The 26,083-nt window shown below is 44.8% G+C and overlaps 1 long non-coding RNA gene across 1 annotated transcript; it reads right to left on the reverse strand.

Moving 5' to 3' along the window:
- Positions 1-2,926: 2,926 nt before the first annotated feature.
- LOC142459057 (uncharacterized) lies at positions 2,927-25,440 on the reverse strand. The gene is made up of 3 exons (XR_012786437.1): positions 25,314-25,440; positions 24,397-24,614; positions 2,927-3,444 (listed from the first exon to the last, which is right to left on the reverse strand). It is a non-coding gene; the product is annotated as an uncharacterized LOC142459057 (long non-coding RNA).
- Positions 25,441-26,083: the final 643 nt, after the last annotated feature.

Below are 26,083 nucleotides of genomic sequence, written 5' to 3' on the forward strand. Positions count from 1 at the left end.
GAAATATTCTGACTTTTCCAAATGTCAAACAAAATGATATTTTTGCATGTTTGGCTGTGATTGAGTGCCATTAAGGTACAGAATGTACAGAGCACTTTGTCTTTTATCTGCTCTTTCCAAATCATGTTACCGAACATCTACTAGATACCGGGTATTGTGCAAAGAATAAAGGAATAAAATGGTGAGGAAAAAAGGAAGCTAACAGACAGTCATGTGGGGAATGGGTAGGACTGGAGAAGATAAAGTGAATTGATTGCTCATAAACTGTATTACCAAAGAGAGCATGTTGATGGGATCTTAAGTCGGGGGGAAAGGAGTAATTCTACTCTAATAGGTAGCTCAGGAAGTGGTGTGTGTGTGTGTGTGTGTGTGTGTGTGTGTGTGTGTGTGTGTGTGTGTGTGTGGTTGATTTGGGAAATAAGGGAGCATACGGAGAATCCCTCAATTTCTGCCCAATAGAAGTGGGAGGATGGAATCACTGATGTTCCAGAAGCTAAGAAAGGAAAAATGTAAATTATTTTCTCTACGCATGTGGTTTGCACAACATCCTCCAACATAAGACTCCCACTTGGGCCCTAAAGTTGGAGAAATCCAAGGGAGCATGGAGAAGGCGAATAGAGGGACGAGACTTGGCATAGAATGCCAGATGTCAGCAGCCTGACTTCTGCAGGGTGACCTTGTAAGATATTCTCTGGACTCAGTAGCCATGTTGCTATTATTAGTTCAGATTAACCCATTCCCTTAAAAGACCAAGGCAGCATCCAGGGAATTCCATTTTACTGAAACTATGGGATGTGTTAAGCACTGTATTAGGTGCTAAGGTGCTAAAATTACCTATAACATGTTATCAGGCTCCCCCAAAAGCTCCACAGAAAGCTTACAGTTCAAGCTGGACACAAACGTTGAGCTGACCCCTTCCTGTCTTTCTGGCCTTATTTCCTGCCCCTCCCCTCTTCCATGCTACAGCTAGGCTGTGCTACTTATCATCCTTCAGAGTGCCAGATATTCAGCACGGCCATGTCCTGCAACCTGCTATTCCATCCATCTGGAAAACTCCCTCTCCTACCCCCTCTTCCACGTTCACTAGTCAGCTCCTCCTGGAATTCCCCATCCCGTGAGATTAACGTACCACATTTTACTAAGATATTTTTATTGATCTGCCTCCTCCATTATGCCGTAAGCCGCTAGAGAAGAGTCCTGGTGATATAGTGAGTTACACAGTGGACTGCTAAGCACAAGGTCAGCAGTTCAAACCTACCAGCTGTTTTGCTGGGGGGGAGGGGGAGAAGAGATTTTTTTCTGCTCCTGCAAAGATTTACAATCTGGGAAAGCCACATAGTGATCCTATGGAGTCACTATTAAGATGGAATAAACTTGATGAAATTGTATTTGTTTTTTAGAGATAGGGTCGCCATGAGTCAGAATCAACTCCTTAGCAGTAAATATGCTTTTTGTGATTACCCTAAACCCCGGAACAATGTGGTCGCATTCCACAAAGATGTAGAGTGAGTGAACAAACTGCAATTAAGGCTGTAATACAAGGTCGGGTTATTAAATGCAAAGATGAGAGAAATTGCCTGGGGAGGGGAGGGAGGACTTCTCTGAGGTGACCTGTGCAGTGACTCCTGACAAGGAACAGTGGATATCTGCAAAGGGCTTCCGATAAGAGATGGCTCCAGGGAAGACCCTAGGAGGACACTTAGGGTATCGTACGTTCTTGTCTGTGCCAAGAACACAGGGAAGACAGGAGACAAGGAAAGGGTGCCAATGAAACCGGGGATTACAGGGACCAAAACATTAGTCAATTATTCTCAAGAAATTTCCCATTTTAATCCATATTGTTGCAAGTAATGTTATCAGCTTCCAATTCTATTTTTTTGACATCTGCTCATAACTAAACCTTGTTTACCTGAAAAACACAGCTATGTGTACAAAAAGGGCTTGTGGAAAAAAAGATGAAAACGGAGAAAAACACGAAGCGATTTCTCTCAAGACATCTAGATAGAAATCGCAAAGACAGTGCATTCACCTTAACCAGAAGATGGGCCACGTGTCACCAGCAGGTTGGTTTTGTTACACTTATTTTTCACTGCTAGTTTTTATGTTTTCCATATTTCCACACCAAACCTCCATAACCAGTTAGAATCCAAAGAACCCCAGGGAGAAGCAAAGCCATCGTGGAAAGGGCATTCTTTAGGCCACAGTGTGCTTCATTGGATGGGTGGCACCAACGGTTTGCTCTTTATGAGCCTAAAAGCTGGCCGTTAGAACCCAGCCAGCAAAACTGCAGAAGAAAGGCCTGGAGATCTGCTTCCATGAAGAGTCCAGCCAAGAAAACACTGCAGAGATTCTACCTTGTAACACAAGGGGTCTCCATGAGTCGGAATCAACACTGACAGAACCAAGTGAGGGTGGTTGGTTAGTTGGTTGTTTTGTTTTGCTTTTGTTTAGTGAACCGCTGGGACCTACAAGAATTGGTGCGGTCTGGTAGTGTTAACACAGGGTGCATCCCAGAAGGGCTCAAGCACTGTACATACCCCCCTCTCAATGTCAATTGGGATACTTACCACACATCTGTTAGGGGAAAGGCCTGCTGTGTGCTAGGCCCAGAGAGGGACCTAGATGAATTTGATATGACCAAGGTCCTCCAACAGCTTACAAGGAGCTGAGCTAAATGTGTATACATGTATTTCAGAGTGTGCTAATGTTGGAAATGTTAAGCACAAAATCAAAAAAGGCGAGTAGTCATTAATCTTAACAGGAGGAATGGGGGAAAGGCTTCATGACAGGGTCAACTGAGACTCCTAGGGAAAACATCCAGTTGGAGTCTTGGTAAAACGAATGTCTTTAAATTACAAGGACGATACACGCATGCCCATTATAGAAAAAAATGTGAAACAGAAAAACACACCACCACTCTCAGCATTTTATATGTGCCATTTTATTTATAAGACCAGATTGTTCATACTTTTCAGCACAGTTTTCAGATTCTATATTTCAACCATCTTTCCATGTTATTTACTATACTTCTACAACTGCCTTCTACATTGACTTGATTGGATGCAAAAGAATGTGCAGTGAAAGCATCTGTCTATCCACTATGAAAGTTCTACCCAGTTGCCAATTTCACATGATCTTTCCACACATTTCATGAATCTAAATGGGAGCATTGTGTGTATTCAGTTTCCTGCCTTTGTTTTGGTTCCCACATACTGCACATCCCTCATCCCTCTGATTGGCTACAACATATTCCACTGGATGTACACATAATGACTAATTTACATAAGTCTCCTTTGATACACCTGGAGGATACATCCGATTTTTAAAATTATTATTATAATGGTGCTAAGGGCCAATAGGCAGCATCATGGTAAATGGAGAAAAGAGTGAGGTTGTCAAGAATTTCATCTTGCTGGAATCCACAATCAACGCTCATGGAAGCAGCTGTCAAGAGATCAAAGGACACATTGCATTAGGTAAATCTGCTGCACAAGACCTCTTTAGTGTTACTTTTAAAAAGCAAGGCTGTTACTTCAAGGACCAAGGTACACCTGACCCAGGTCATGGTATTTTCAATTGCTATGGACTGCCAAAAAGGCATTTTGGTAGGAAGCGCTGGGTTCAAGTCCCACTCCCATCATTTAGTACATTTGCTCACTGATGAGTCTATTAACCTGAGATCTAATTGCACAATTTGGTTTTTTTTTTTGCCAAAGTTTAATAAAATCCATCATACTTTTCCCTAGAGTCATGAAATAAGTACAGCGAGAATGTCCCTTAGAGGCAAGAATGGCAAGACTTCATCTCATGCACTTTGGTCATATTAGCAGGAGACCAGTCCTGGAGGACATCATGCTTGGTGAAGTGGAGGGGCAATGAAGAAGAGGAAGGGCTTCAATGGGATGAACTGGCACAGCGGCTGCAACAATGGGCTCAGGCCTAAGAACCATCCTGAGGGCGGTGCAGGACCCGGCAGTGCTTCCTTTTGTTGTACACAGGTCGCTAGGCGTTGGAACTGACTCGACGGCACACAACAAGTGAAGATGAGGCGGTCTGCTCCTACAAAGGTTTGCAAAGCCTTGGAAACCTCACCCAGAGTTGTCATGAGTTGCAATTCATTTGAAGGCAGTGGGATGTGTGGGGGCTTAAGGCAGTGGGTTGTGTGGGGGCTTAAGTATATCCGTAAAATGTAATGATGCACATATCTGAGAATGCATTGGTTAGAAAAATTGATAGAAGCAAGATTTTGAGGTCAAAGGATGCATATATTTTAAAATCTGACATTTGTTATCTAAATGCCTTCCATCCAGGTGGCTCGAGCTTCCACTCCTGCCGACTACCAAGGAACGTCTACTCCTTGCCCTGTGGCTGCCCACATGCCATCTCCCATGCCTGTCTCCCCTTGGGCCACAGACAAACCTACCTATATTCAGGTCATGTGCCTAGTTCAGGCCAACGGAATGGGAACAGAAACAATGTGTCATATCCAGGCCAAGGGCACTGAGAAGAGGCCATACATTCTCCCCTCTCATCTTTCACCCAGCTGGGAAAAAATGTCAAGCCCCTCACAGCTGGCAGGGCCACATGACTGGAAAGAACCTGATCACTGACTCGCTGTTTTGAGAAAAACGGTTCCTCTACCAGAAACAGCCACCCTCAACAATCACACACGGGAGAAGCACAATCCTCCTGGGGTAAGGCACCACTGTGGCTATAACATCTTGTACTCCCTTTTTAAAAATTAACTCCCCTGGGGAAATGTTGTTCAAATATGTCAATGTAAGTATATGACATTAACTGTTACAAAGTATCCTTCACTTCCTGGATCATTAGGAGCTGTTTTTTTGGTCTGTTTTTAATTGAGATGGATATTGATTTATCAAATTCTGGCGCAGTATCTTTGGAAATGATCCTGAGATTTTCCTCCTTTGATCTATTAAAGTGATCTATTATATTAATTTTTCCTAATGCTGAAATAGTCTCCCATTCCTAAAATAAACCATGTTTACTTGGCCATGCTATTTTTTTGGATGCTGCTGAACAAAATAAGCAGAAACAAAAAAATAATAAGAGGAATTCTCAAAACATGATTTGTAAATGTTAAATTGAAGTTGAAGATGTAAACAATGGAACAGATCACATCCTTTTGAAGAACAAAGTTCTTATCCGAAAAAAATCAAATGACTGACCAAGAAGCCAGAATAAAAAGAACTGAAGAGTGCAGAAGCCTCCTCGTGAAGCCGACAAGGCATGAGGAGGAGACAAGGCCCCTGCAGGCGAAAGCAATGACCGTGGCACAGAACTAAAAGAACTTCCCTTGGTACTAAGGTAAAGATAAGGCTAGGGAGGGGTTGAGACAGAAGACAAGACACGGACCAGAAAAGGAGGAGGTCAGGTGAGCAGGAGGCAAAGAGATTGGCGTGATGAGGCCACAGCCACCAGCAGCTGGAAGAGACAGAGAGCCAATGTCTCCCCTGGAACCTCCAGAATGACCGTGGCCCTGTCCACACTTGGACTTCTCTGCCCTCCAGAACTGCAACTGAATACACTGCTGCGGTGTTAGGCCTCCCACTCTGTGGTCCTCAGGGCAGAAACTAATAGTGAAAGGCATTTTAGTAGGAAGCGCTGGGTGCAAGTCCCACTCCCGTCATAGTCCATTTGCTCACTAATGAGTCTGTTAACCTGAGTTCCAATTGCACAGTTTGCTTTTGTTTGTTTTTGCCTAAAGCTAATAAAATCTGTTGTACTATTCCCTAGAGTTCTTGTGATAATCAAATGAGATCACGTATGTGAGAACACTCAGAAAACTCAAACAATCCGATTACCCTTCCACCACATGTGGAAGCCCAAACGAAGTTTGTAGCGCCTTTATTCAGACCCACTTGCTGCACCTCTGTGCACAAATCAATATGTGAGCTCAGTTTTGCAATGCTGACCCTGTATCGGTTATTAATTTCAAATTGTATTTATAGAATTAAGCTGTTGCCAGTCCGCTTAGTATTTCTTTGGTCCTAGGATACAATGAGTAAGGCCTGATGACTCCTAACCTTATCCTCTACTTCCCTTCCTTCCAGGTACCTGCTCCTGTCCCACTAATTCACCAAAGAGACCGTCTCATTGGTTTAGTGTCCCCATATACATTAAATCAATTCTAGCCCATCTACTTTCAGCAATAGCTGTGAACTCATTTAACAAAATCACAATTCCTCCTCCAGCTGACCTTAATTATTCCACACTGAGTTTTTCTCAGCTAAGCAGGGGCATGTCAATAGCCTCTCCCTCGTACTTCTGTCTGTCTGTCCCCGACAGGTAGATCCGGATCTAGTGCTAGACCAAGTTCTTCTGAAACAACGTGTATTTCCCCCCAATATAACGATAAACTAAGGATATGAGTTCCACAATCTATGAAAAGGAATAATCTCCACACTAATCGACCACACCCATGCATCAGTGTGTGCTTTCTGAGAAAAACATGTTTTCTGTTGTTATTTCACAAGAAACTTCACCAAACATATTCCAAACTATGGAGAAGCTCCCCGCTGCAAGTTTCTGATTTCTTTCTTCAGAGCAAGCAACGTGGATACTAGAAATAAAGAAGTGATACTTTGGTAATATAGTCTGATGTGATTTTTTTCTTCTTAGTTTTACTATAAAGTACCATGAACTTTTTATATTCTCTGAAATTTTGCCTCTTCCGAGATCTTTCCGTAAATGTAAAAGAACTTCTCCTAAAGAAAAAGAAAAAAGAATTTCTCCTACACAGAAGATGAAACAGTAAAAGCTTCAAGAGACTCCAAGATGGGTGAAAGTGGCGAACACAATCATCATCATCAACAACAGCATCCATTCTTAAGGTGAGATGCCCTTCAAAAATGCATTAGATGGTCCTACGAGGCCACTGAATTGTGGATAATATGATATTTTAACAATATCATTCCAATGCCTTTCCATAGGTAGCCATTAAATCATGTAAGAGATGCAAATGAAACATTTGGTTCTCAGGATCTTCAATGAAAATTTCCCAAAATAATACTTAGGAAATCTATAACCACTATTATGTATGAATAAAGATGGATACTACTCTCTTTGGCATTATCCACAACCCTCAACAGAGGCTTCCCCATGCCCCCCTTGACAATGGGATTATAAAGGTGTGTTCTGTATCATCTCAGAGCAGTAAGAAGTCCTGCATCACAAGCTTCCCAATGTTGACGATCACAAGAGGACCTACATAAAAGTAAACCACGAGCTGTTCCTAGTCACAGCCGCTACATTTTTGAGACACTCGCTATCACATCAAGAGTGCAAAGATATGATTCTGCAACACAGTTTAATCATCTCGATGACTAAAGCTTCAGCTCAGGCTCTTCCCTAAGAATGCTAACTCTTGGTCAGCATCCCCCTTAGGAAACTTCAGACACATCCTAAGTCACCCCTTCCCCCTCATCCACCTTAGCAACCAAGCGCAGGGTCTGGCACCTCACCACTAGAGGGGAGTGTTTCTTTTACTGGTTTCTCTTTCCCCTCCTTTGGCTCAGCACAATCTCTGGTTGCTGATCCACATTCTGACCATTTTTTCTCCCTTCCATAGTGTGTGGCCCCTTCTTCCTTGTCAAGCCTTAGGATGCCACCAAAATCAATCTGTACTACAGTGCTCGACACCATACTCCAAGGCCTTCCACCAAAATCAATCTGTACTACAGCGCTCGACACCATACTCCAATGCCTTTCTACAAACAGATTCACAAGCACAGACCCGATCCTAAACATTTTGATGTATTTCACTGGGAAAGAATTATAAAATCCAGCCAATCTTGAGTATTCTTAAAAAAAAGGGGGGGTCATTTGTTATGTCCACATAATTTCATAGGAATCACACTAATACTTGAAAGAGCTTGTTGTGTTGCTATTCGGAGCCATGGAGTTGGGTCTGACCCATAGCAACCCTCAGCAGAACAGCAGGAAACGGCCCGGTGCTGCACCATCCTCACAATCATTGTTATGCTTCACCATCATGGTAGCCATGGTGTCGATCCATCTGGTTGAGGGCCCTGCTCTCTTTTCATGTCCCTCCACTTTTCCAAGCATGAGGTTCTTCTCGACAGCATGTCCCAAGTACGTAAGATGAAGTCTTGCCATCCTTGCCTCTAAGGAGCACTCTGGCCAGATTTCCCAGATACACAGGTATGTCCTTTCTTAGACTGGAGTTAACAACAAATGTAGGTTGTCACTGACTGTGACCTTTGTGAAGTAGACTGCTCGGCCTTTCTTCGGAGACTCGGGTGGGTTCAAACCAGCACCGTTTTGGTTAGTCAAGCACTTCATCATCGGCACCACCCAGGGCCACCGGCCCCCAGACGAGGGTCTCTCTCATTGTCCCAAGATGGCTAGAGCAGTTCTGGCCCTCACATTCAGACTTAACATCCTTTCACTCGCTCCTTTTTTGGGAATAAGAAAATCCTTCCTAGAAGCACTTAAGCCTCCTCCAGACTTCTCTTGAACATCTCACGGACCAGAGCATGTTATCTATGCCCCACCCCAACCCTTCACTGGCAGGGGAAATAGGATGAGCCAGGACTGCCTGGACTGCAGTCAATCGTGGTGACTGCAGAGGACCAATTCATAGTGTGTACTACAGCGTCACTGGCTTCCCTCTCTAACAAGCCTAGTTATACTGCGACCGCGATCCTACTTATGAAGTATGTGGCTTTGTGATTTGCCTGAGATCCTGACACTTACTCTTTGCTTACACCATATATTAATCCCCATCAATTTATCAGTTATGAAATACTTTACTATAACTTTCTTGGTCAATTATCTAAAACAAAAAACTTCCGTGCTACTCTTTGGAGTAAACATGGTAAAGAGATTTGTCTCCCATAGCAACCTCAATGGATACAACTGGCAAGAAGGTGTTTTGAAAAGGGGTCTAAAGCTAAGTCTGGACTCAATGAAAAAATGTGCTCTGTGAATGCCCATCAAAGCATCAGTCAAGAAAACAAATGAAGTACTGCACTGGGGATGTCTGCGGCAAAAGGCCTCTTTAAGTGAAGAAGCAAAACTGTCTCGCTGAGGACTGAGATGTTACCTGAGCCAAGCCATGCTGTTTTCAGATACCTCATAAGCAGGTGAAACCGGACAGTGAATCGTTCACTACCTTTGGATTGACTTGACTCCTACTCATAGCCGTCCTATAAGACAGAACAGAACTGCTCTCTAGGTTTCTGAAGGTGTAAAGCTTCTTTCTCGTGGAAATGGAGCAGCTGTTGGGTTTGAACTGCCTACCTGGTAGTTAGTAGGCCAACACTTAACCTACTATGCCACCAACCTGAAAACCAAACTCACTGCCATCGAGTCAGTGCTAACTCATATTGACCTCTGGGGGTTTCCAAGACTGTAACTGCTTACAGGATTAGAAAACCTAGTCTTTCTCCTGCCACCAGGGCTCCAATAAATAACGGTGGGGAGGGAGGTGTTGATGCATTTGAATTATGGTGTTGGTAAAGAATATTGATTATACCATGCCCTGCTAAAAGAATGAACAAATCCAAGTTGGAAGAAGTACTATTCGTCATCAACATCCTCCTTCAAAGTAAGGATGGCAAGACTTCTTCTCACTGACTGTGCATGTTATCGGGAAGGACTAGTCTCTGGAGAAAGACTAAGTCGATCAGTGAGAAAGAGAAAGGCGCTCGGTGAGGTGGGTTGACACAGTGGCAGCAACAATTATGAGGCTGCTACGGGATCGGGCAACACTTCTTTCTATTACAAGTCAGAAGCAACTCGACTGTACCCACACCCAGTAACAACCACACACTAGGGTCAAGCATAAGCCACTGCAGATACGTGCTAATCCTGTTTTAGGTCAAATCTCTTTTGCTCAGCGGCAATGCCTCCTTTTTCTATTAGGGAGAACCCAATCGAATTCCTTCCCTCTCCTCATGTTTGCCAGCCAATTTACATGCACAAATAATATAAATCAAGAATGAACTAAAATTTATATTTTAAATGTAAGCAAAGTCCCTCAGGAACTCAGAAACTAGGCTCCTAAGTAGCTCCTCAGAAACCCTGGGCAGAATGGTTTCATTTACAAACTGCCTCAGAAAGTTAAACATGGCCCTGCAGCAGGATTGGTTGCTGTCCTGTGGCCTTTCTCCCAGTCTAGTAAGTTCCGCCGAATGATTCCGTGGGACTGTGCAAACACGGTGCTTGTGGCCCACCAAGGAAACTGACCATCTTGTTAATAATGCAAATGAAGTACATGGAAACCCCACTGAGGGGATTGCTCAGTTTTGCCATCTGCTAGGTTCCAAATGAGCCCTGGTAGTGTAATGGTTATACATCGGGCTGCTAACCTCAAGGTCAGCAGTTTGAAATCACTAGCTGCTTTGAGGTAGAAAGATACTCACGCCAAGATTTGCAGTCTCGGAAACCCACAGGGGCAGTTCTACCCTGTCCTACAAGGTCACTATCAGTCAGAATCAATTCAGTGATAATGAGTCTGGGTGAGAGGTTTGAATGAGCCATGCCAGAAGTGGAAAGTAGGGACCTCACTACCAAGGAGAATCTGGATTGGTGCACATTATTCGGATCTGCAGATCCCTATGCAGACAACCTGACTTAGACCCAGGAAACAGAGAGGGCTGTAACACTGGAGAAAGAAAGATATCAGGAAGCAATGACAGAAACACAGCAGCATAGAACCAGAGACCAGCAGGAGATGGTACAGTGGGTTGCCTGGGCCCCTGAGCCGGACAGCTGACAACTTCGAGCAGGAAACTGACTAGTGGAGTGGAATGCCTCTAGGTATCTGTCCATAAAGCTCGGCGTGCTAACCAACTCATGGAACAAGAGAATTGAGCATCTTCAGGCAAGAGTCTTTCTGGTGGAGTGCCTTGTACACATATTGGTGGAGCTGAAGATCTTTGCACTTGCCTGAGGAAGACAGGGGCCAGGTTGAAGGGCTGGGGGCAAAGACCAGGGGAGATGCCTGTGGGCAAGCACAATTGAAGTTGTCCTTAGTGAAGAACTGTGTCCAGGGTCATTCCTGATCCTAGATTGGAAACTTTTATTTCCCTAATAAACCCCATAATTGTGAGTCTGAGTTATGTGTGGCCATTGCAACAAATTATTGAACCCAGCATGGACTAGCAAGTGCTGTGGGAGGGCTGGCTGTGTCTGAGTTGGTAAAAAAAAAAAAAAAAAAGGATGGGAGAGAGGCCATATGCCTGGCCTCTGCTTCATAGGAATCAGCCTTGAACTGTTTGGCTTGATGTTCCTTCCACTTTCTGAAGGCAGTGGAGGTCAGATGGCCTAGCCACTTTTGACTGACCCGGTAACTCCACTCCTATGCATACAGTCAAGAAAGCAGGCACTCACACACACTAGTGCACCACTGTTTACTGCAGTCTGTCACGATTTCCAAAAGGTAGAAGCAACCCAAGTATCCACTAACGAATGCATGGATAAACAAAATATGAGATTCAAATTAAATGGAGTATTATTCATTCCTAAAAAGGAATGAATTTGGAATATATGCTTCAATATCCGTGAGCCTCGAAGCAGTATACCAAACAAAACAGGCTCAGCCCGGGACTATTGTATCATCTCACTTATATGAAGTATCTTGAACAGATGCATGCAGGGAGACAAAAAGGAGTGGCTGCAGTGGGCTTGGAGGCTGGAGAGCTAGGAGGCTATATCTCAAGGGCTACGAGTTTCGGCCTAGGGTGACGGAAATGCTTTGAGAGCAGACAGCGGGGATGGCTGTACAACACTGTGAGTGCGGCTGTACACTTACAAAGGATTAAAATGCCAAGTGTTATGGGGTGTACATTGTACCACAATGTCAAAAAGTGCTATTGATCACAGTGTACGCTACAGCAGCAGGAGAAAGTCTGAATGCACAGATGAGACACAGGATCCACGGCAGGTTCACTCAGAAACAGGAAAGATGGTCTAGCTACCCGACCGTGGGAAAGCTCACCTGGGGCAGAGGTGGAGAGGGGAAGTAAGGGTTTTTATGGAGGACTGTAAGCCCAGCCTATTTAACTTAAAGTCAGCAAAGCACCAAGTGGTTTCAATTCCATCTATCTGCCTGGACACCTGCTCAGAGGCATGGCAATGCTGCGGTTTTCCCTATGCTTCCTGGATAACAAAAAAAATGAGTTGGCTTCGGTTTCAAATTGAGGAGGTAGCTTCCCAAATTCATCCATCCAGAACCACTTTCCCATTAAATTATGTCCTGGAGCTGAGCACTGCCCAATGAGCAATCAAGATTTTTGTTTTTTAACATCATGGTTCTCTAACCCAAATTAGGGGCCCTGGTGGCATAGTGGTTACAAATTGGGCTGCTAACCATGAGATCAGCAGTTCAAAACCATCAGCCGACTCCACGGGAGAAAGACAAGGTGTTCTACTCCTGTGAAGAGTTACAGCACAGGGGAAACCCACAGGGGAAGTTCATGAGTCAGAATTGAATTGATGGCAGTGACTTTCCCAAATTACAGGACATAAGGAGTTCTAGTTGTGCAGTGGGTTAGGCACTAGGGGTTTGGAACCCACCAGACACTCCATTGAAGAAAGATGAAGCAGTCTGCTTCCATGAAGTTTTATAGCCTTGGAAACCCTAGGGAGCAGCTCCACTCCGTCCTACAGGGTTCTCATTCTGCCACCGAGCCCATGCTGACTCATATCGACCCTCTGTGGATTTCCGAGACTGTATCTGTTTACAGGAGTGGACAGTCCAGTCTTTCTCCCACGGACCTGCTGGTGGTTTCGAACTGCTGACCATGCGGATCACAGCCCAATGAATAACTACAACACCACCACCTGGTCACTAAGTTGGAATCACCTCAGTGGCAGTAGGGTGTTCTTTAAAATCCCAGAGTGTCAAAGCAGAGGTGGTAGATGAGCGGTATTGACACCAGACCTGTATTGCCACGGGAATAAAGAACCCATATGGTCAGCCTTCCGCTTCTGAACTCCCTGGGTCATACCGCTACAGAGAGCAAGAAGACCCCTCTGAAAAGTGTCCTGAGGGCACTGTTTCTAGTTGGGATTTCTTTATAGCCAGTAGCACTCATTGCTCAACGGAAAAATCTTGGAGTGCCTAATGAGCAGCCTGTATTCATTCAAACGGAAACTGGTGGCAGACTGGTGGCTTTGCTGAGGAAGACTGCACGGTGGCGTGGAGGAAGACATCTTGGCCGTTAGAGAGGAGTGCTGTAGGAAGGAAAGGAGAACCAGATTCATATTCAGTCATAGCAAAATAGGTGAATCAATATAAAAAAAACAAATGGGGTTGGGGTAACTGAGTAGCCACTTAAAAAAAAAAGGAGAAGCTGGCTGTATCCTCACCCCAGACACTAAGAAATATGGGCCCAAAATCTAAAGGTAAAATGTGAAACCATAAAAATAACACAAGAAAACGGAGAATTCGTTCAGAACCTCAGAGTGGGAAAGGCTTTCCTACATCTGACACAAAATCCAGAAGCCACAAGAGAAAAGACAAATGTAACTATATTACGCACACACACACACACACAGTAAGAATACCACAGTCAAACAGCAGATCAGGAAAAGGAAATGTTACAACTCCTATCACAAAGGGAAAATCTCCCAACTAGAGCAGCAAAATGATCTTTAAACCCCAAGGGGGGGGGGGGGGATAAAGGCAGAGTACATGAAAAAAAATTAACTCAGGGAAATGCAAATTACAATACTGTTCTGTGCTATGAAGCTGGTTCCCACTCACAGCAAAGCTACAGGGAAAAGTGGAACGGGCTCCCGTCGAGTTTCCTAGACTGCAATCCCTGTGGGAACAGGCGGCCAGGCCTTTTCTCCTGCAGTCAAACCTCTAACCTTCGGGTGAGCAGCTAAATATTTTAACTAGTGCACCAGCAGGGGCTCCTGCAGTCCTACTAAAATAACATTTTCCACCAATGCGATCGGAAAATGCCAAAAGTTCAGTAATCGTGTATTGAGAAACCTATGGGCAATCACTCACACATTTCCGGTGGGGTCTAGCTTGCAGAAGCCCTAGAGAGGGCAGTTTGGCAGATCCTATCAAACCTCTGGAGCCCTGGTGGCACAGTGGTTGTGCATCGGGCTGCAAGATCGGCAACTTTAAACCACTAGTGACCCCACGGGAGAAAGCTGGGGCTCCCTTTAAAGAGTTTCAAACCGACAGCGCAGTTCCACCCTGTCCTCCGTGGCAGTGAGTTTCGGACATCAAACTACCAATGAGCCTTGGTGGCGCTTTTGTATAAGCACTGCTGCTAACCACAAGCTCTAAGACAAAGATAAGGCTTGCTACACCCGAAACGTGTGAGTAGTCCCAGAAACCCCGCAGAAAGCCGTTACGTGTCTTCACCAACTAGATGGCAGTGGGCTCGATTTGGTTTGGGTGATCTACAAAGAGGGCGACAGCATTGTGAAAAGGCTTGAAATATTGGGAGAATCACTAAAATGTGGCACAGAGGCATGAAGGCAGCACGTGCTGGTGGGAAACCGTGCCCATATAAACTTGCCTGATGCAGGGCTGCCATAAGCTTTCAGTTTGTGGGGAAAATGCATTCTCTGCAGAGCATGACAGAGAGAGTGTGATAAAATGAGGTTAAAATGAGGTCTGCCTATATCTAGGGACTGGAACCCCAAGATGTGCTAAGCGAGCTGTATCTTATATATTGTTCCACTGTAAGAAAAGAACCCTGACATTTGTTGTTAAGTGAAAAATGCACAGTAATATCAATCATAAGCTTCCATCTGTGTAAAGCAGGGAGGGAGAACAGGGTTGCTATTTCTACTGGCGTGGCTGGGCAGCTAAAGTCTCTGGAAGAACGGGAACCAAGTCGAGGGGGGTCAGGAAGGGAAAGACTGCGCTTCTCAATGTTTGGCTGTTTGAATCATGAATCCCACCTTTCCAAAATGCAATCGTCTAAGTAGACAGCATCCAAGTTCTTAGCCTACCCTTCAGCTACGGGGTCTATGGCAGCGAGCAAACAAGTCCCGATTGTCCTTGCAGACCTTGAAGAGCAGTACCCAAACCCAGAGAGCAAAGAGCAGGTTGAGAACTAGAAATCTGATGGCTAGACGTGAAGAACGCCCTGGTGAGCAGGTTGCCCGGGGGCATGGTTAGTGAAGCAAAGTGCAGAGAATACAACCTGGGGAAAGTCGTACAGCAAGAGTGGTGCAGACCAGAGACTGATCTTGGGAGGCTCTGGGGTCAACAAGTGGCGCAGCAATTCTGCAGAGTGGCTGAATGTGTCCTTAGCTCAAACATGCACAAAATAGTAGAGCGCAGGGCCTCTGCCCTGGGCCTGGGCTTCCAGAAACTCCTCCCCTTTGGCAGCTGAGCGCTAAGGGGCGAGAAGGGTCCTGCCACAGCACCAGCATGGTGACCACTGTGTACACGGCCCCTGCTGCTCCTCTCTCCCTAGTCCCTGAGTAAAACTATCTAAGAAGAGCTCGCTAGCCAGTCCACCAGGCTAGTTAGGATTAAAAGAAATAAAATGTTTCAAATTAAGCTTCTTGGAAATTGGTTTCATTTCTTCATCAACTGTTTAGTGAGCACCTGCTCTGAGCCAAGAAGCGCTCTAAAGTGTTCAATAAATTCATTGCCAAGAATATTCATCTCAAAGCATATGTCTACCATGACTTAAACAAAAAGACATTTTAAAAGAGTTTGAAAAAATAGAAGCCATTCTCAATAAGTTTTTGAAATATGGAAAAGTCACTGAAAAGTTGATTTGACAACTGTACACTGATTATAAAAGCAGGCTACACAGTTGTGAAAATTTAGTCAGTTTACTCTATTGTTTTTAAAAAGGCAGTTAAAATGTACAGTGGCCTAATAAAATGTGAATTCAAAATAAGACATCCATTTTCAGATTAGAAAAACATGAATGATTATTCCAATTTTACTAAAGTTATACAGCAAAAATCTTAAATAGCAGAATATAGTGTAACACATGAACAAAATTATAAATTATCAAGGGTTCAGGAGGGAGAAGGGGTGGGGGAGGGGAAAATGAGCTGATACCAAGGGATCAAGCAGAAAGAAAATGTTTTGAAAATGATGATGGCAACATATGTACAAATGTGCTTGACACAATGTATGTAAGGACTGTTTTAAGAGCTGTATGAGCCTCCAATACAATTATTTTAAATATATATAATTTTTATTCTCATCACAATTGACAAAACAGGAAAACATAACTGGAAAGGGGGACTAATTCAGAACAGATGTCGAAGATGGATTTTTCCGGTAGTGAACTACAAATATGTGGAACACTAGGAAATGTAGTTAAAAAAATCAGAATCAGTTACTAATTACAGGATCTAAATATGAAACAGGATACTTAAATATGTAGAGCAGGCATTTAAGAAATAGCCCTAAATTAATAGCTAAACCATGTTTACTATCCAGACCTAGACCTAACTGAAATAATACATAAACTTTTAACATGTTAAAATTGATATACCTCCGGGGCCTATAAAATCAAGGCAAACTCACTGCCACGGAGTCCATTCCGGCTCACAGTGACCCACAGGGTGCCCAGAGCTGTCAGTCTTTACAGGAGCAGAGAGCCTCATCTTTATCCTGTGGAGCAGCTGATGGGTTTGAACCACTAACCTCACAGGGCTCCTATAAAGCCACCAGAGCTCCTATAAAGCCAGCTCTTCTTTATCCATAAAGAAGTATCTACCTGAAAACCTTACAAGTTTCTAATAGAATTTATTGCATTCTACTTATCTTACTTTTTTGTCAACTTAAAACCTTCTTGGAACTTTTCTTATGATCTGCCTTGTTAATATTTCTCCTGATCTACTCTCCCTCTGAAAGAAACTGCCTTCTTAGTATTCCTTTTTATTTATTTGCTCTGGAGCGGGGAAAAAAGTGTAAAGCCTTGTAATCTCACAGCCGGCAGTCTTTCTCTAGGAAAAAAATTTTAAAATAAAGGTTTAAAAAGCACAGTACTAGCTTGGCTGCTACACTCAAGAAATGGTTTATGAGGATCAGAAAGAAATTTGAGAGAAGCAAACAACAGAATCCACCCCAACAAATGTGTGCTAATTTGTATGAGGTCAATCTGTGACTCATCCACATTCAAATGAATAGACAAAAACAAATTCCAAAACTAAATATAAAATGACTTTGGGACTATCTAGGTTTCTTTCATGTCCATGTAATGGACGGAAGGTTCACTAACTCTCTCAGGTCACTAAGATTCCACTCAAGGGCTTCAGTTAATTGCCATGTAGACCCAAAGAGTTTAATATAACATTACTATCAAATGACAGTCTTGTTACGCAAGAGAGTTCGTGAGTGCCTTGCTCTGTGATAAGATAGTGTCTTAGAAGAACCGGGCAGAGCTGACTCAAGATTCACCGTTGCGGCAAACCTCATGTTATGGCGCTTCACAGGTAACATGCTGTTTTACACATGCGAGGGCTCTCCCCACCTAGGCTGGGGCAAGTCTGTCAGTCATTTTCCCATGTCCTTGTAGCAGCACAAAGTGATCATTCTCACAGAATTCAAAACTTGTCATACAGCGACTGCTTCCTATTTGCCAACAACAGTAGAGTGTGAACACAACATTGGCGCTCACGGGGGAAGTGCAGGTCTCTTGGGACTCACTCTATGACGGCATTTGCTTTCTTGCAGTTGTCTGGAACCAAACCCCCGATTTCTGAATGAAGCCTGTATTCAACTGGCTCTAAAACGCACTCCACCTTAGAGCCTGGCAGACACTTAAAGACCACTGGTGAGAACAACGCAACGTGCTAGATGACGTGGTTTCAGCGCTCCTTGCCACAGGCCACTCACTCCTGGAGAAAACGCAGAGAACTGAACTTGCAAAACATTCACACAGCTGCAAAAAGTTTGTTGGAAAAATTCTATTCTCTTTTCACTCCGTTTTTCCCATGAATTTTAAAAAATCATTTTACTGTCATATAAGTCACGTATCTACATTAAGAAGAGTCGTGCAATCACCGCCCAAATCCATGTCAGAACATGCTCTTCTTTCTTGGCGTCATCGTTGTTAGCTCCTCATTTCCTCGCATGCCATCTATTGATGGTTTTTATGCACTTTTTTGATGCAGTGTGTTAGTCTGACAGGCACGGTTCTGCCTTCATGAACAAGTGTTATGGGAAGTTTTGCCCTAACCTCATTGCTCCTATAAAGAGTGTCCAGTCACTTAAGCTTTTGATCTGTACAATTCAACAATTCATGTATTGTGGTCTGAAAAGCCAGCCTACATGTGTATAACTTTCTTTTCTCAATAGTGCTTTAAATTCTATACCACTGGCTAAATTAATGACACTATCAATAGGATTATCTTATGCACCATGGGGATGATTTATAATATTTTCTATAATAAAATGACAATGATATCTCTCAAGTGAACCAAAGACATGTATAAACCACAGATCTATGAACTGATTTGGGGCTCACATATAATTAAAGCCATAACCTAAGAACAAATTATTTCTTATGTCATGGCCCTACTCCATACACGCCCTCATGAACAAATCACTGAAGATATGGGAGTTGTAGCCAAGTGTGGTGAAGAAATCAGATGGTGGCTGGCTATCAGACAAAATAGTTTGGAGTCTTGAAGGCTTCTCTTTAAACAAGCAGTACTCAAAGTGAGGCTAAACCTCATGGAAGAAACATACCAGCCTGTGTGATCCAAGGATTGTAAATATTAAAATCCAAATCCAGAGGAGGGTAAGGTATTAGAGCATAAACTGTGAATACCCCGTTTGCAGAAGGCTATGGATGACAGAAGCCCAAAATCCATTTGCTGGCTCCAACATGGATTAAGCCTCTAGTACAGAGGTTCTCAACCTGGGGGTCACGGCCCCTTTGGGGGGGTGGAACAACCCTTTCACAGGGGTGGCCCAATTCGTAACTGTAGCAAAATGACAGTGATGAAGTAGCAACAAAAGTAATTTTACGGTTGGGGGTCACCACCACATGGGGAACTGTAGGAAAGGGTTGTGGCGTGAGGAAGGCTGAGAGCCACTGCAGGGGTGAGAGTGGCCTTGCCAGCCGAGAGAGCACTGAGAACTCCGTTACGGTAGACAGTTAGGCCACAGTGATCATGCTTTATCAGTCGATCTCGCTTTAACCCATTTTAAAGTTGTTTCAGTTTTTAATATTTTCTGCTTTCCTTTTGATGGAGGACTTTTCCTCTGTCGTTGTTGGGAGGTTTTTGTTTGTTTTTCCTTTTTGTGTTTTGTATGGATTTCTGTATATGAAATCCAGGATAGAAGTCTATTGGGGCAGTAACTGGATCCACAAACTTTCTGAAGCCCCTTCACATTATTTCAATGTTGCAATGAAAAAAGGCTTATGCAGTTGGCTATATGTGCGAAAGGTTTGATTTATCCACTCTAACAGAAATGCAGATGCAACTTCTTTAATGTTCTAAAGGGAATAATGCACAAGAGCAATAATTCTTCTTCCCCAAACTGTTGTGGTCTTCCAGAGTTTCCCAGAGATTAGGAAAACATAGGAAATGAACTATGTTTTTAACCAGACTGGAAGTCTGTGCTGATGGCTACTATTAATGGACATAAACATATTATTACATTAGAGTTTAAAGTATTATCACTTAAATTTATTATTACTACTTGCTCAATTAAATAATCTTTCCGTCTATTTTTGAAATTTCCCTATAATAAAAAAGCCTCACGTTACCTTTTTCCATTTTGAAATAGTTTAATATTCCTAGTCATATGGATCTCAAAAATTCTCACAAATCACCATAGTTCCATAGCTCTTTGCCAGCTTACTTTTGCATAGAATCCAAAACTACAGTGGAAGAAAAGGTACACGCAATGCTATCATGTCGTGTCAACTCAGAAAGACCAGGAGGGCACAGCAGAACTGCTCCGTAGGGTCCCCGCCTTTACATCTTCCCAGCAGCAGACTGCCACTTCTTCCTGCTGAGAAGCAGCTGATGGGCTCAAACTGGCAACCTTTCCGTTAGCACCCCGATCCTTAAGCACTGTGCCACTAGAGCTCCCTAAATATAATCATGTCACACAAAACAGCTTTAAAATATTTTGGCAAAGATGCAAAATTCCAGGGGTTTTCCATTCAACTGTTTAGCACCTCAATTTCCTGAACCTTAATAAATGTTTCTAAAATTAACATTTGTTCATCGTCGAAAGGAAGCAGCCCAAGAGAAAGTGCAAATAAAAGGGGAAAGTGGGTAGAATAAGAGTCAAACCAAAAGTCTACCAGGAAAGAAAAAAAAAAAGATCACAAAGATCACTGCACATCTTCCTACGCAGATGTAATAGCTACGAGCCAGGCTGCTGCGATTTCCTTTCATCACCACGTAGCTGTCTGGGCTTGTGATGGGCACCCTGACAAGGGATGTTCAACTAGGAGGATTAAAAGTTGAGGTAAATAAAAAATATACATATGATCTCATATATACCCATTCATGGCAAAAATCTCTAAAACCATGTAATTTGTTGCTTATGTTGTGGCTGCTCTCTATTCACATTCAAGTTTAGACACCGTATTTTATAGTTATTTACTACCTACTCTGGAGACCTGAGTTACATAGTGGTTATACACTGGGCTGCAATTCCTAAGGGCAGCAGTTCGAAACCACCAGCCAGTCCAGGGAAGAAAGATGGGGTTTTCGATTCCTGTGCAGAATTACAGCCTTGGAAACCCAGAGATTGCTCTACCCTGTGCTACAGGGTCGCGATGAGTCCGAATCAGCTTGATAGCCGTGAGTTTGGTTTGGGTTTATTGTCTATGCTGAGCATTCCTTAATGCCAGACACACCTCACAGATGAGTGAGGTACATTTCTGAAGAGTACAGTCTGGTAAGGGGGAGCAAGGGGCGTACTACAGCCACAAGAATACAAAAACAGAGGCTGAAAAAGCACTTTATGAAAAACTAACACACACTGAGTTCATTTCCTGAGCTGAATTTTAGAAAAAGGGCATGATTTCAATAAGCAGAGAAAGGGAAGAAGTGAATTTGCTAAAAAGGAAAAAGCTATGAACAAAAGTGGGAAGTTGAAAGGGTATTTGAAGAGCAGTGTGGACACTGTTCGACTGGACAAACGCAGTGCCGTCCACTGTAAGTCACAGCAATCCGAGAGAGTCTCAGACTGTACATCTTCATCTCATCTTTCTCCCCAGAAGCAACTAGTGCGTTTCAACGGCTGACCTTGCAGCTGCAGTCCCACATCTACTCCAGAGCGCCATCTGATTCAAAAACAAAAATCACTGCCCTCAGATCACTCCCAAGTCATAGGACAGGGTAGACTTGTCCTATGGGTTTCCAAGACCGCCACTCTTGACAGGAGTAGAAAGTTTCATCTTTCTCCAGCTGGTGGTTTTGAACTGCCAACGTCACAGTTAACCGTCCAAAGCATCACCCATTATGCCAACGGTGATCCTGTCACCACTATCTGGTTAGGACGGGGAAATTCTGTAAGGATGAAAAAAGGTCAGAGTGTGGAGGCCCTGGGTTTTCAGAGGCAAAGTTATAGTGCAGAAGTGTCTGAAAGCGATGTGCCAAAGCCACCTCTTAAGAAGATGTGTCTAGCAATGACCAAGCCATAAGGCAAGGCTGGTGGGCAGGTAGACCAGACAGAAAACCATTACTAGAGTGTCAGATTTCTGAGCCAGATATATCTTCAGTGTATGAGTATAAATCAAAGTAAGCTGAAGTTACTAAATTTTATATATGTACATATTATACATAATATCTATCATATATTGTGTATGTGTTTATACATATGTGTAAGTATATAACCTCTAGACTGATTGCAGGAAAAACTTGGATTTAGACCATTTCTTTTCCCTCCGATTTCCACCTTAGCTAACAACTTCTGGCTTGAAATCTTTATTTCATGGTCTCTCACTTATGTTAGCAAAATCAACAAAAGTAGGTGTCAGGTTTTTAAGCTTCTAAAGCAATTTTTAATCCTTTTAAAAAAATAATTGCCCTTTGTCATACATGATAAATTTTCTCTAAGTTTCATATTGTAATTTCCAAGAGAAAGAGCAGTTTCTTTCTGGCAGGTAGATCAGACGTACAAAGCCCAAACAAAATGAAAGGTGATTACCCTGTAAGTCTGTGAGAGCTGCTTTCTAGAAAGCATTTTTTAACAGAGTGGCTGCCATAAGTGTCAGGCGAGTAGAAACTAGCTGCTTTCTCTGCTTTTGTGTGTGTAAACTAGGCCACACATGAATGGCCCTCTTCTAGATAAAAGACGGAACCAGCTAGGTCGTCAACATTTCACAGATTAAAATAGCCTTATTCTATCGAATTTTTTAAAAAGGGTTTTACTTATAAAACACAAAATTTCACTTAATACAATAAAAAGATAATGTAGATTGCTAAAATGGTTATCTTACAGGTGCTTTACAGAAAACTATGCTTGCTTTCTAGGAAATCTGGCTTGTGACAAGCTTTGGAAGCATGGGTATCAATTTGAACAAAAAGGATGAAGAAGAATGCAGTCGAGGTTCACCTATAGTATGGCATACATATATGGACGCAGTTAAGAGTCAGAATCAACCCAATGGCAGCAAGTTTGGAGCTTAGGACTTAAGCACGAGATAAACTATCTCTGTCGGACAGCTTTGTCCCTGCTTCCATGAGTGTCTCTTTGAGGGCAAAATCAGGTGTCACCTATCAGTGACTACTGACTGACTGGGACTTGCCAGTTTTCCACCCAATGATCATAAAACAAAATATTGGCTCTGTATAGTCAGACAACAGCCCTCTGCGGAACAGGGCAGCCAAGGACCAGAGTGGGTGGCCTGATATTCAAGAACAGTCCGTGTCACTACGTCTGGAGCCACTCAATGCCTTAAGTCATTGTGTCATACCCACTTGCCCCTACCATGACCAGAGAGAACCCTTAGTAATGTTTATGATCCATTTTAATTATAGGACAATACAAAAAGAAAACAGTTACAAATGGCTTAAATATGATTATTTTTAGATTATATGAACACAGATTAACAGTTTTGCAAAGTCTTTGTAAAGCAGAAAACCCTGTCTGTCTCCCTCAGTGGCTTGTGGTTTGACCTGCAGATTGCAGCCCCATGTGTAACCACTATGCCACCTGGGCTCCTAGTGTCACTGCAGTATCCTGTGACACCCTCTGTATCACAGCCTGGTTAGAACTCTGCCAGGGGGCTTTCTTGATCTGTCTCCTTTTCCTTTCATTGCTTCTTCATTCTCCAAAAAAGTCATGGATACACATTACCACAATGTTGGGGTGACCCCAGGAGCCCTTGCTGCATAGCAGTTACACATCAAGCTGCAGCCCTAAGGACAAAGTTCAAACCACCAGCCACTGAGAGGAGAAACACAGGGCTCTCTCCTCCCGCTATGATCTCCCCACTATCCTGACCCCAATTCTTCCTTACAAATCCCGCTAGACCAGAGCATCTACATTGGTACAGATAAGAGCTGGAAATGCTGGGAATCCAGGACAGATAAACCCCTCAGGACCAATAATGAGAGTAGCGATACCAGGAGGGTAGAGGGAAGGTGGGGCATTGGGAGAGGGAACTGATCACAATGATTGACCTTTAATGCCCCCCTGGGGGGGAATGAACAACAGAAAAGTGGGTGAGAAAGATCAATGGAAGATATGAAAATAATTATTTATAAATTATCAAGGGTTCATAAGGGACAGAGGGTGGAGGAGAGAAGGGGTAAAATGAGGAGCTGATACCAGGGGCTCAAACAGAAAGTGCTTTGAAGGTGATGAAGGCAGCATGTGTGCGGGTGAGCTTGACACAATGAATGGATGAATGGATTGTGGTAAGAGCTGTGAGAGCCCCCAATAAAATGATTGTCACAAAAAGTTATAGTCTCAGAAACTCACAGGGACAATTCCACCCTGTTCTACAGGGTCACTATGAGTCTCCACTGACCTGATGGCACTGGGCAGCTGTGGTTACGCTACCAGAAAATGTGACAAAATCAGTGACTATAAAACCAGGGCCACTAACAAAAAGAACGGTCACTTTAGTGAAGTATCACTGTCACTGGGTAATAATGACAACTCTGAGCAGAGCACCTAAGAAGGTACAGAGGGTAGATTAACAGAGTCCTAGCTTTTGAATAGGGCCACCGCAGCTTGTAAACTGGGCTTACAAAAACGTGTCATGCTAACTTATAGAAATGTTTCTATTTAAAAAGTAAAGGTCTGCTGAAACACTGCACCGACAAATCACAGTCGTTTTCATGCCATTGTCACAGCGCTGTTCCCGTGTGGTCGTCTGTGCAGCCCTCGTGGAGCACGCCACTCCTCGGGACAGAAAGAATGGGGTGGGGGCGGCAGTACTACCCAAAACAGATGTCCACCCAAAGAGAGAAACGTTTTACCTGCAGATTCCTAAGCCCTCATGGATTTTTGTTGTTGTTGTTGTTGTCGAGGTAAACTAGGGCCCATGATTGCAACTCTCCCTGGCTGCGTCCAATTAGCACGGACAAACTTGGTGGGCAGCTTCAGGACTACCACAAAGCGAGCGAGCACCTTCTTTCGAGGGGAGCTTTCCACAGGGTCCTTTATTCAAGACGTGCTTTGGAAGATGTCATTTTCCCTTGAAAAGAAAAAAAAAAGTCTGCGCCTGAATGTAGGGTCCCTGCTTTAAAGCGATTCCAGTTCTGCACGCGATTTTCAATGGAAGGGGGGTAGGGGGAATAGGTGGGGTGCAGAACACGGATGAGATTTTTACAGCATGGAAATAAAAAGTATTTTTAAACCTCCTTGGGGGTGAAGAGTTAGGCAAGAAGTAATACGTGGAAACTGTCAAGTGCTTCTCTACACACCCACCCACCAGATAGCATCGCGGGCAGTCGCGGGGTGGGGGTGGGGGCGGGGGCGGGGGAGGGAGTCACCCTCTCCCGGCCCGACAGCGCCACGGTCTTTGAGGTCTGGGGCTGGTGATCGCACTGGCCCGTCATGGTATTTTCAGTTAACAAAGCACTTACTCAACAGGGGAAAAAGCCACAAAGGAGCAGCAGCAGCTGCTGCACCCGTGATGCAAGTGCAGGATGGGCCCCGGGCCGCCACCGCCGCCTCGGCTCCTCCGTGACGTCGGGGAGGGGTATCCCCGGCTCTCAGGAAGTGGCGGCGGCGGCGGGCGGGTCCGCCCCCACGCGACTCCAGGCCGGCCGGGCCTGCAGGGGGCGGGGGCCGCCGAGCGGCACACCCGCCCGCACGCCCGGGGGCGCCCGCCCCGCCCCGCCCCGCGCCCCCCGCGGCCCGCACCCCCCGCGCCCCCACAGCTCACACTCACCCCGACGGGGGCCCCGGCCCGGCGTCGCGGGTCACCAGCCCGGGCGGAGCGCGGCCCAAGATGGCGACTCCGCCCCCGCCCCCTCCGCGCTCCCGGCGCTGCCAGGGCGCCCCCTCGCGCGGCGCGCTCGCGCCCGAGGCCCCGCTAAAAATAGCCGGGCCCGACTATATTTGGTGCGGCCGGATCCCGGCGCGGCCGCGCGCCCGCCCCGCCCCGCCCCGCCCCGCGCCGCGCTCAATGGAGAAGGGGCGGGGGGTGACCGAAGGGAACCTACTCCGCTCTCGGGCGCGCGCGCCGGCGGCGGGACCCGGCCAAGCGCCGAATTTAGAAACAGCGCCTGCGTCAATCACGCGCCTCGCGTGCGTCAGCGGCGCGCGGCTCCGGGTCCCGCTCCCCCTGCTCCAGCCTGTGAATGGAGACAATGTCGGAGCGCCCTCCTTCCTTCCCAGGCTGGACCCGGACCCGCCGCGAGGCTGGGGCCAGCTTTCGGAGGCTGCTCCCACGGTCTGCTCCACGCCACCTCCTGTCTGAAGGGGAGGGGGTGAAACAAACGTGTGAAGTGTGTGTGTGTGTGTGTGTGTGTGTGTGTGTACTTTGGTTTTGGAGTTTCTGGTTCTGCTCGACCCTGCTTTGGTTCCGAAACGCATGCTGTCCACAAGGGCATGCTCTCCAGACCTCGCATCGCCCAGACACACTCCACGACTGTGACCGGCCCAAGAAACAAAGTGTCGCCTCGAACTCCAACACGGGGACCGCGTCCATTTGGTCTC

The sequence above is a fragment of the Tenrec ecaudatus genome, chromosome 10, assembly GCF_050624435.1.
Source record: "Tenrec ecaudatus isolate mTenEca1 chromosome 10, mTenEca1.hap1, whole genome shotgun sequence".
Taxonomy (NCBI): domain Eukaryota; kingdom Metazoa; phylum Chordata; class Mammalia; order Afrosoricida; family Tenrecidae; genus Tenrec; species Tenrec ecaudatus.